This window comes from Theropithecus gelada, chromosome 14, assembly GCF_003255815.1.
Source record: "Theropithecus gelada isolate Dixy chromosome 14, Tgel_1.0, whole genome shotgun sequence".
Lineage (NCBI taxonomy): Eukaryota > Metazoa > Chordata > Mammalia > Primates > Cercopithecidae > Theropithecus > Theropithecus gelada.
The window spans coordinates 34,007,822-34,019,890 of NC_037682.1; the positions used below are offsets into that span (position 1 = coordinate 34,007,822).

Here is a 12,069-nt window from a genome sequence, read left to right on the forward strand (position 1 = left end):
AAAAATTTTCTCCTACTTATTGCTTCTTTTTTGGAATTAGATATACTTTCAAGTTTTCCTTCTATGCTGTGATAAATAAGCACATTTGATATAATATTAAACTACTTTTACTTTGTCAAGTAAACCTTGGAAAAGACAAACAGGATTGGCAAATTGCTTGTTTTTAGATTTTATTCTAAACCATAGACAATTTTTTTTTCCTGAGACTGTGTCTTGCTCTGTTGCCTAGGCTGGAGTGCAGTGGTGCAACCACAGCTCACTGCAGCCTTGAACTCCCAAGCTCAAGCAATCCTCCCACCTCAGCCTCCCCAGTAGCTGGGATTACAGGTGCAGGCCACTGTGCCTACTTTTTAAAAACAAATTTGTAGAGATGGACTCTCCCTCTGTTGCTCAGGCTGGTCTTGAACTTCTGGGTTCAAGCAATCCTCCTGCCTTGGCCTCCCAAAGTGCTGGTATTACAGGCATGATCCACCATCCTGGCTTTTTTTTTTTTCCTCCAGTAAAGACAGAGTTTAATTTATGTGAGGCTGGCCACATGGAAGAAGTCATTACTCAATTCAACCTCTACCACAGAAGATTTTAATAAAGAAATTTTTATTGTTACATGTGAAAAAGTTATTTTATTATGGTTCCCGTATAGATCTATCCTTTCTACAATATAAAGGAGTACACCTACTGGGTACAGATACCATATTCCTGCAGATGGTCAACATGCTGGTACATATACAGTTATTCCTTGGTGTCCGTGGGGGATTGGTTACTGGAGGCGTCTCCCATACTAACATCCACAGTTGCTCAAATCCGTTATATAAAATGGTGTAGTATTTGCATATAGCCTATGCACATCATCTTATATACTTTAATCTCTAGCTTACTTATAATACCTAATACTGTGTAAATGTTATATAAATAGTTGTTACACTGTATTATTTTTAAACTTGTATTATTTTTATTTCTGTATTATTATTTTTTTAAAAAATATGTTTCACTCATACTTGGTTGAATCCAGGGATGTGGAACCCAATAAGATGGAGGGCCGATTATATATATATGCATAAAAAATACATTCTGCAAAATCACACCCACCAAAATAACAGGGATATGGGGAAACTAGGGTTTGGGAAAACCATTGAAAAGTCTGTTTACCTTTAAAACCACAATACTATCTAAAATAATAATGATTAACTTAGGAGATAATGTAAATAGCTGGGTAGGCATCTTGGAGTGCTGCTTTAGAAGATATTAAAGCTGCACAAAAACAATAGAGTGTGAGACAATGCAGATGAAAGTGAAGTGGAGATTTGGGCCAGTGGGGCTTCCTTTAAGGAAGGCCCAGGAGGAAATGAAATTCCCACAATGAGAGAGTTATATAAGGCCAAGGATGCACCTTTCTGGGGTGGTAAGTACATCAGCCAAGCTAAGACGATTTTTTTTCTTTCCTGATAAATGATAGAATTCTACTACTTCTCTTTTGGCTTCCTTTGTTTAGGAAAAAGCACATATTTATTAACCAAACTTCAGTATCACTTTGACGTCATTCCTCTATTTACTAATTATATACGAGCTATTTGATGTTATACAAGCATTTCAAATGGAAGACAGATGTAGACAGTGTCTGATTTCAAGGGAGGTTTGAAATAACACACTCATTCCTCCTAACATTTCCAAACTTTTTGATCTCTTAACTTCTTTGGCTTAATTATTACATGATGGTGAACCAGAGGAGTCAGTCTCCCTCTCAAGGGAGGAGATCCTTAGTCTGTTAGGACCTCTATGAGGGATCCATTCCAATAATCATACCCTCGTTCTTTGTCATAATGAGTACTGTTAAATTTACCCTAGTGGTTCTGAAATGAGTTAGAATACTACATTAATTAAATTGACTCCAAGATCATTCTAGACATACTGAATGTTCACTTCCTATTTCATTTCCTACCCCAAATTATGCCCAGCAATACTGTCCAAAATAATTGTATATTCTCTGATAAATTTTTTGGAGATTCTGAAATTAGATTAAGTACAGGATTAATATATTTCATCATAAAATTCCAATAACGTAGAGATGAATTTGAATGTTATCTCTTGCCCATTATCAACTTTTTGTGGAGACATTAAAATTAAAAGAATAAAATTTCAAATAAAATCCAAAATTTTAAAGTCCACCCAGAAGCAAATTTCAAGATCAAATTATCTTACTTTTTTGAGTTAAAAACGAATAAAGTTTCAAACTCTTCAAGTTAAAGTGCAAAGAAATCAAAGTCCTAATTTTTATTCTTTCTGGTATCAGCCAGATGGCTTCTGGATGCCTGACTGGAGCTGGAATGTCTCCAGCAGCTACCGTCTGGGCTCCTAGAGTGGGTGTCATCCCTTAGGACCTCAGAAGTTGAATTAGGTCTACACCAACATTTTCATATGCCTTGTTTGCAAGCAAACAAAATGATTATCACAACATCAACAACATAGCCAGCATATTCACAACAGTAGCCACTCCCAGCAAATGTGGCCATTGCATGCAAAATGATGTTTCCAGGACCCTATGTTTGGCATAATTCAGACCCACATGATGGCTGCCAAAGACCCTAACAGAGACTAAGTGAGGAAAGGCAGACAAGAGAAAATATTATCGTCAGTCTTTCCAAGATGCCAGTTGGCCCATGCTGTTGACCAGGCTCTATGACCTGTGACCTAACCTTTTGGGAAGCAATCTCCCATTAAGACATTACTTATAGCATTATAAGTTTACAGTATCTTGAGGGAAAAATTGACCAGTGCACATTGTCTTCTGTCTCAAAGAGGCTGCACAAAGTGTTGGTTAAGTTCTCTGATTTTTGAACCAGAATTCAAATTCCAGTTATGCCACGGACTGTATGACCTTGGACAGATTACTTAACTTCTCTGAGAGTCAGTTTCCTTAAGGTAGGAATTATAGTATTTACCTTAACAACATTGCAAAGATTAAGTGAAATATATGTTAAGTCCTTAGAGCAAGTGCCTGACACTTGGTAAACATTATAAGGTATAATGTTTCAATAGTATAAAATTAGCTTTCATCATTATTGCTGTTATTATTCTTTTTATTTTTTTTTTCTTTTGCAGTGGAGTCTTGCTCTTGTTGCCCAGGGTGGAGTGCAGTGGCGCGATCTCGGCTCACTGCAACCTCTGCCTCTTGCATTCAAGTGATTCTCTTGCTTCAGCCTCCTGAGTAGCTGGGATTACAGGCGCCTGCCACCACACCCAGCTAATTTTTTTTGTATTTTTAGTAGAGATGGAATTTCACCATGTTGGCCAGGCTGGTCTTGAACTCCTGACCTCAGGTGATCCGCCCACCTCGGCCTTCCAAAGTGCTGGGATTACAAGCATGAGCCATCGAGCTCTTAAAGAGGGAACTGAGAGTGAGAGTGTTTCATTCTTGCAACATCTGGAAGTTTGCATTGGTGGTAGCACCAGTCATAAAGACTTATTTGAGGTATCATTTTTCCCTTTTAAAGAATTCCAAACATCTTAATGTTCTTTCTTTCTTTCTTTTTTCTGAGTCAGTGCTTCTAAACCCCATGCTCAACTGAGGGTGATCACTGTCTGGTTTCATAGCATCCATCTTGTCTTAGGAGTGGCATCTTCAATCCTAGTGGTTGCTGTAACAGCCTCTGCCTATGGAATTATTTAAGCCTAAGAAATTTACTTCATGGGCACAGCTTCCCCCTTATCTCCACATCAGTTCCAACTGTAGAATAACTTTTGGCGGATTTCCAAATTGAAGCAGGTATTCGTGTTTCTGAGGCTTATGTGCCAATGGTCCCAGTTAGGACCAACACTGCTGCCATTTCCTCCTAAGGACATGGTCTTTCCTCAGTTTTTTAATGCTCCTCCTCTTGAGTTAATGTTTCTGTCAGGCACATCGTTTTCTGCAATGCTTAAGGTTTGCTTCTACTCTACACTTCTTCCTTTCAGAAAGTTCCCTTTTCTAACAGGCTTGGAGTTAGCATTGTTTGCCACAATTGAGTATCTTCTTTTCTTTCATTAATACCTTCCTTTTGCTTTCTGGCCCATACTCATATTTTTCTAACATATGCCTCTAGATATTTTTTCTTACAGAGTCTCTCATAGTGAGAGATATGAAGTCAATCAGTTCTAAGTTTGTCAATAGCATCCTTTGTTCAAACCAGTCTTAACTATTTTCACTTCTGTTAATTAAATAATTCTACCCAGGATGTATTTCTCTCACAGTCTAAAATCTAACTTGGATCTGGTGTCTTTGATCAATTATTGTTCTGCCTGAATTAACTGTAATGTAATTAATCTTGTCTTTGTCTTTCCTTAATCTCAGGCCCATCTATTTTTAGAGTTCACTCAGCACTTTTTTGTAATATTTTTTACCAATCTTTCACTCCAATTTGTCCAGATTTTATGTTCACTCTTTGTATAATTGTCCTATCCTCAAAAGAGATTCCCCAGAAGTGATCCCCAAAAGAGATTCTTACTATAAATTTATCTGTAATGTAAATACCAACTCTTCGAAGCGTTCGAGATCCTGTCTCCTCTAGGGGATTGTTCTCAGTCTGCTCTCCAAGATCTTATCTTTATTCTTCTAAAAGGTTTCACTGGGTCCCAGTTACTGTTTCTGATTTTGTAGCAAATAAAATATTTTACCCTTTTATAAGAACTTCTTTAAGAGTAATTAGACTTGAATGGATCTCCCTCACCTGACGTTTAGGATCTCAGGTTTTAGCATGTTTGTGTGTGTTTCCTACCTGTCAAATATGTGTGTGCTTGGGTCAGACATGTACCATTTTTCTAGGGAAATTTCTGATCTCCTCCAGCTAAATCAGTTTGTCTTCTTTAATTTTATTTTCATGCATACACTGTTCTCTTCTGATCATAATAATTAAGCATATTTTCAAGCCACTTTACTTTCTCCTTGATTCCTTTAGCAATCTGATTCCTAGATTAGCAACACTTCCTTCGAATAGTTTCTGTACCTTAACTGAAGGAGATAGAGTGTTCCTTTTATGTAAAAAGTCTATCACCTTTCTGTAGGTGAAGCCACAGTTTGGGTTTATGAAATTCAGAACCATGGTTAAAATTTATATGATAAAATTTAAAGCCTACTTTGATTGGTGGAGGTTACTTTAAAAGTTTATCAACAAGCCACGTGAATCTAATGTTAGCTCATCCACATTTCCTTTTCGGCCCAGAATGCAGTTGACTATAACATAATGAAGAGTAGAACTGAAGGCAGCAGATGTAATGCTTCCTATCTAGGCCCAATATTAACAATTTAAAGACAGAACGTCACCATCATGCGCGTAGAACTCAGTTGCCATTATCCTTGAAAGTGCTGGTCTACAGATTTGCCTTCAAGATACAGAAAAGCAGCAAATATTGTTCCACCTTGCAACACCTAAAATAATGTAATCCCAATCTCAAACTTGCCTGAAGTTTCAGGTGAAGTTCACAGCTTGGTTAAGTAAACAGTAGCAGCCTGCACAGTAAGGAAGTCATGATCAGCTAGTAGAGCTAAGTCCTCCACAGCCCACCTGAATATACTAATGCCATATCCAATCTCAACATTGTCTGAAGGTCAAGACTGTTAGAAGATAATCCCAGCTGCATTTAGTTGCTTTGACCCATCAAGCTCAAATTCTGTGTAGTCTTTGCTTATTAGAAAATTTAAGGTCAGTTTCCCTATTCTCTATATACAGGTCTGTTAGTAAAATTACAACTACAAAACTGTATATTCAACTACATGACCCAATATAGGCAGCTAGACACCACTGAAGTTAAAGGCAAACAAACAAATCTTAAAGCCCTACATAGCGCTTGCATATTAAAGCACCATCAAAACATGACGCCACTCAGTCAAAGCCCCTTCATAAGTCTCGAACATTTTTGTTATTTGCTCTCCAACATCACTTCTGTATTTCTCAAGGTTTCAGACCAATTTGACCCCATAAGTATAGCACTTTCCTGAGTTTTGTGAGACATCTAGAAATTATTTAACCTGAAGGAATAGTATAAATCCCAGAATTTGTAGCCAGCTGGTCAGAAGTGAGAGTGGCATGGGGATTCCCAAACATGTGGCTGTTGTCTTAAGTAAAGACAGTTTTGTGGAGGATTGGACTGTACTCTTAACCTTGCAAACTACTTGCAGTGAATTCACACTTCCCAATTTCAAAACTTACTACAAGTAAAACTACAGCAATTCAAAGAGTGTGGTATTGGCATAAGGACAGGCATATAGACCCATGGAATAGAATTCAGAGTCCAGAAATAAACCAATACATCTGTGACCAATTGACTTTTGACAAAGGTGTCAAGACCATTCACTGGGAAAAGAATAGTGTCTTCAATCAGTGGTGCTGGTAGAACTGGATATCCACATGCAAAGACTGAAGTTGGACCCATACTTCACACCATAAATGTGAATTAACTCAAAATGGACCAGCAATCTAAATAAAAGGGCAAAAACCATAAAACTCGTAAATAAACGTAGGTGCACATTTTCACGACTGTGGATCTGGCAATCAGTTCTTAGACATGATGTCAAAAGTATGAGCAAAAAAAAGAAAAAAATAACTAAATTGGACTTCATTAATTTTGGAATTTTTGTGCACCAAAGGACATTATCAAGAAAGTGAAAAGACAAACCATAGAATGGAAAAAATATTTGCAAATTATCTATCTGAAAAGGGTTTAAACCTAGAATATATAAGGAACTCATGCTCAACAACAAAAAACAAACAATTCAATTAAAAAATTGGCAAAGGACTTGAATCAATGTTTTCCCGAAGAAGTTATACAAATGGCAACAAGCACATGAAAAGACACTCAGTATCCTCAATCATTAGGGAAATGCAAGTCAAAATTACAATGAAGTACTACTTCACACATATTGGGATGGCTATAATAAAACTCACACACACACAAACACACACACACAGAGAGAGAGAGAGAGAATAACAAGTGTTGTTGAGGATGTAAAGAAAGTGGAAGGAACCCTCACACATAGCTTGTGGAAATGGAAAATGGTGCAGCTACTTTGGAAAACAATTTGATGAGTCCTCCAAAAGAAAAACACAGAATTACCACATGGCCCTGTAATCCCACTCCTAGATATTTAGGCAAAAAAATTAAAAACAGGTACTCAAACAAGTATATGTACATGCATGTTTATAGCAACACTACACATAATAGCCAAAAGCCAAATGTCCATGAATGTTCATGAAGTCAAATGTCCTATGACTGTAGGAACAGATGGTAGTATATACATACAATGGAATGTTATTCAGCTATGAAAAGGAATGAAGTACTGATAATGCTACAGTATGAGTGAACCTCGAAAACATGCTCAGTGAAAGAAGCCAGACATAAAAGGTAACATATTGTATGATTCCATTTATTTGAAACATCCAGAGTGAATGAATCCACAGAGACAGAATGCAGATTGGTGTTTGTCATGGCCTGAGGGAAAAGGAGACTAGGGAGAGGCTGCTTAATGTATAAGTGGTTTTACTTTGGAATGATGGAAATGTTTTGGAACTGTATAGAGGTAGTGGTTGCACATTTTAAATCTACTAAATGCCACTGAGCTCTTCACTTTAAAATGGTCGATTTTATATTATGTGAATTTCACCTCCATAAATTATTTTAAAAAAAAGACAAATGGAGCAGAATCGATTTGCCCCACTTGTTCCAGCCAAGGTCACCCTAGCTCAGCTGACAGCCAGCTGATTCCAAGACATGTGAGCAAGCCCAGCCAAGACCAGCAGAACCACCCTGTTAATTTGCAGACTCATGAGCTAAGTGAATGCTTATTGTTTTATGCCACTGAGTTTTGTGGTGGTTTGTTGTGCAACATTACTGTGGCAATACGTACCAAATATAGTAAGCTATTTGTACTTCTTAAATGTTATCACATAATCTTTATTCACTGTTTAGACAGCTAAATTCTATTCCTAAATCTTAATCCTTGGTATTGTCAGAGTAATCTCCCTAAATATCCCTCATTTTTTTTGTTGTTGTTCAAAATGTTACATTTCAGGAGAATCTGTACATTCTCGATTTTCACATTCAAGAAACTTCACTATGTGATCTTGCTCAGTCATCCGACTTAATCACCCACAACTCACAAGTACCCAACATGGACCTTTAGTTGTAGCTAGATCAGTCTTTTTAATGTTCCAGACAGTTCAGTGACACGTGGGATGCCCAGCTTCCCTACCATACTTTATGCTATTTTCTGCCCACTTGGAATAATCTTCCAATTCTCCATCTATTCAAAGTTCAGTGAATTGTGTCAGTTAGGATATATTATATTATTCTATGGTAACAAATGACTCCACAACTTTTAGTGTATTATTTTGCCCTATAACTTTCAGTGGCTTATACAAATGTATTATTTTTCACTCATGCTACATGTTGGTATGGGTTGACTGCAGCTGCAGTAGCATATGTCAAAGCAAGTCACATGCCGTCTTCTTAATTCAACAGTGTGAGGATGTCTGACCCTTCTAAGGGGAAGAGCATTTCAAGTGACACATCTAAACCTGACATGAATAAGGTGGGAAGTGTACTTTTCCTTCAGGTAGGGGCAGCAAATACTTTGAATAATAATGGAATACACTGTATTCATTATACATTATACACTCTTTTCTAAAATTGGTATTAGTTATATATTGCTGCCTGACAAATTGTCCCAAAATTTAGCAGCTTAAAGAAAAAAAACACATACTATTTCTCAATTTTTGTGGGTCAGGAATTCAGGCATGGCTTAGGTGGGCTCTCTGAGGTTTTTACAAGGAAGGTCAGCCTGCAAAGTTTTAAAATATTATTTACATCCTACTTTATTTATTTTGTTTACTAATACCTTCTTTTCATAACCTCTTTTGATTTTTTTCTGTATCATAAACCATGAAATTGTTTATATAGTATTTCTGCTTTGTGTATTGCACTTATTTCTTTAACTAAAGAGAACTTTTTGTCTTTTACTTTTAAAAAAATCTCCAAAACTCTCCTAATATCTATGATGGAACTGGGCATATCATAGGTCCTCAAAAATATTAATATTCAAATAAATAATTATTAAACATAGTCTATGTTATAGTGCCTAAAACATAGTAAGAGATGAAAATACTTTTAAGTGAATGAATTAATTAGGATTCCAAAATATCTTTGTTGAATTAAATTTGCAATGAATTACTCACTATTAACTGCTTTTTGTTGGTAGTTTTCATGCGTAGTGTTTCACTGACCACTCTGAGTAGTATTTTGCTACATTCAATAGGACTTTAAAAGCTAGAAGATTCTCGTTTTTGATACTCGATGTAATATAAGACAAATGATAATGACTATTTTTTTTTCAATATTTGCTCCAGAACAGTGTTGTTGATTGATTTACTTTTGATTTCAGCATCAGAAGGGCCTTTGGTGATCACCAAAATCTCACTTTGTTCATGAATCTCCTCTAAATTGTCTGCAACAAGTGTCCATTCCGTCACTGCTTGTTCCATTTCTGACAGCTATACTTTCTCTAAAAAATCTGTTTTATATCTAATGGAAATCTGTTCTTTTAAATATTTATCATTGGTCCTGAAATTAATTCCTAGTTTGTGATTGCCTTTCATATATTTGAATATGTTTCATTTAAGTGTTTTGAGGTTAGATATCCCTAGTCTCTTCAACTATTTGTCTGGCTCCTCATCATCCTGCTCACTCTTCTCTGTTCTATCTAGTTATTTCAATATTCCTCTTTGTGGGGCCCTAAATTATACACAATTTTCCAGGTCAATCAATGGTGAGTAAAACAGCCCTACCCTCTCTTTTTTTCCAGGTCATTATGTTACCTAAAATTGCATTATTATTCCTATTACACACATCATATAATTGATCTATATTGAACTTGCAGCCGAAAGCCCCCAAATTTATTCTCATAATTTGCTTTTAAGCTGCTTCTTTCTTATCTTGTACTTGTACTGCTAGTTGTTTAGATGTGAGAACAGAACTTTACATATGAATTCCTACTAAACTTCTACCTCTAAGGTTTTTATTTAGTAGTTTAGCCTGTCCAGATCTTTCAGATATTTAATCTGTCACCTAAGAATTTAAATTTAGTAAGCATACCAACTTTACCCTGTTCAAGTTATTATAAAAATGTTGACTGGGCTATGATTAGGGCAGAGATTTACAGTATGCTAATAGTCCTACTTCAGATTGTATTAATCCTCCAAGAATATGGTTATTTAGTGGAGTCTGCAAGCTCACTTATCTCTAACTTAGACGTAAGTCTTTTAATTTTATCATTCTACTAACACTATTTTAAAAATGATTTCATTCTTTCATAGCTTGCATACTGAACCAATACTTTAATTGTATCATGGTCTGAATGGCATTCATGATTTGATTTCTTTGTTCCCAACTTCTCTATCTTTACTTCATGTAATTTTTAAACCAAATCCTTGCTTTTTCAAAATCCTTAAGTATTACTGACTCCTTCCACTCTTCACTCAAATCACTTTGTTTCTGTTTCTCAAACACTCTCCTTCTTGCCCCAGTACCTTATCACATGTTTCCTCAGCTTGGATTTTCTCTCACCATATCCTCTTGGCAGGCTATTGCCTACTCATGTTAAGGTCTTTATTTAAATATTACTTCTGAGAAACTTTCCTGACACTCTCTTGCTCCCATTCCCCTTCCCTATCTCGTCTAGGGTGGTGTATTTCTTATTGTTATCCATAGAAACAGAACCTGTTTATAGTCGCTCTCTCTCTCTCTGTCTCTGTTTCTCTCTCAATTTGTTTTAAGGAATTGGTTCCTGTGATTATGGAAGCTGAGAAGACTCAAGCTCTATAGTTGGCAAGCTGGAGATCCAGTAGAATCTATGCATAGTTAGTTACAGTCCGAGTTACTCAACCTTTTTGTTCTATTAGGGCCCTCATTTGATTGAATGAGGCCCACCGACGTTAAAGAGGCCAATCTTCTTTACTTAGTCTACTGATTCAAATATTTATCTTATCCAAATGCTTAAACATCCTCACAGACACACTCAGAATAATGTTGAGCCAAATGTCTGGGTACCTTGTGATCCCATCAAGTTGGTGCATAAAAGTAGCCTTTACAGATGGGCATCCCTCTTACATTCATAGCACCCTGTGTATGGTAATTATTACAACTGCAATTAATAAAACTTCTTGGGGAGTTATTTGTTTAATGTCTGTCTTTCATCTAGACTGTAAACTACATGAGGGTGAAGATTTTGTAAACTTCTCTGTATTCCCATGTTCAGCATAGAGCTAAATAATATAGTAGATATTGTAAAATAGTATAAAAATTAGGGGACTGGGCATGGTGGCTCACACCTGTAATCCCAGCATTTTGGGAGGCCAAGGTGGATGGATCACAAGGTTAAGAGATTGAGACCATCCTGGCCAACATGGTGAAACCCCATGTCTGCTAAAAATACAAAAATTAGCTGGGCATGGTGGTGCGCACCTGTAATCCCAGCTACTTGGGAGGCTGAGACAGGAGAATCGCTTGAACCCAGGAGGTGGAGGTTGCAGTGAGCTGAGATTGCGCCACTGCACTCCAGCCTGGCGACAGAGCGAGACTCTGTCTCAAAAAAAATTAGGGATGCTGCCTAACATAAGTGGAAAATTCAGGCAATGAGAGAGGGTCTAGGTGTAGTCAAAATGCTTCCTCCTCCTTGGATGCTCTAAAAATGCCTAGTACTATTCTTGTACATCTAGCACTGCTCCTGTTCTGCCAAATGTGGAATTCTGCAATAGTTCTGACAGTTGAGGCTCCAGGAACAGCATTACTAATGAAAATTTATATCTAACGGAAATCTATTCTTTCAGAGGGTTTAGGGGGCTTTAGGGGTTTGGGGGGTGACTCAGAATGATATAAACTGCAGCCTACAGTCAAGCCCCAGGCAGAGAGATGTGTATGTATATGTGTGTGTGTGTGTGTGTGTGTGTGTAAAGATTCCTTTTATAACTTTCTTCAGGAAATAAATTGTGAGCCAAGGCAGCATCCACTCACAACTTTTTTTTTTTTTTTGCCTTGTTTTGGATACTA

At 36.8% G+C, this 12,069-nt stretch overlaps 1 protein-coding gene across 1 annotated transcript in view; it reads left to right on the top strand.

Annotated features, from left to right (window-relative positions):
• The window catches only part of LOC112606209, a 501,724-nt gene that overhangs the window by 100,528 nt on the left and 389,127 nt on the right, over positions 1–12,069 (top strand). The window lies entirely within an intron of this gene.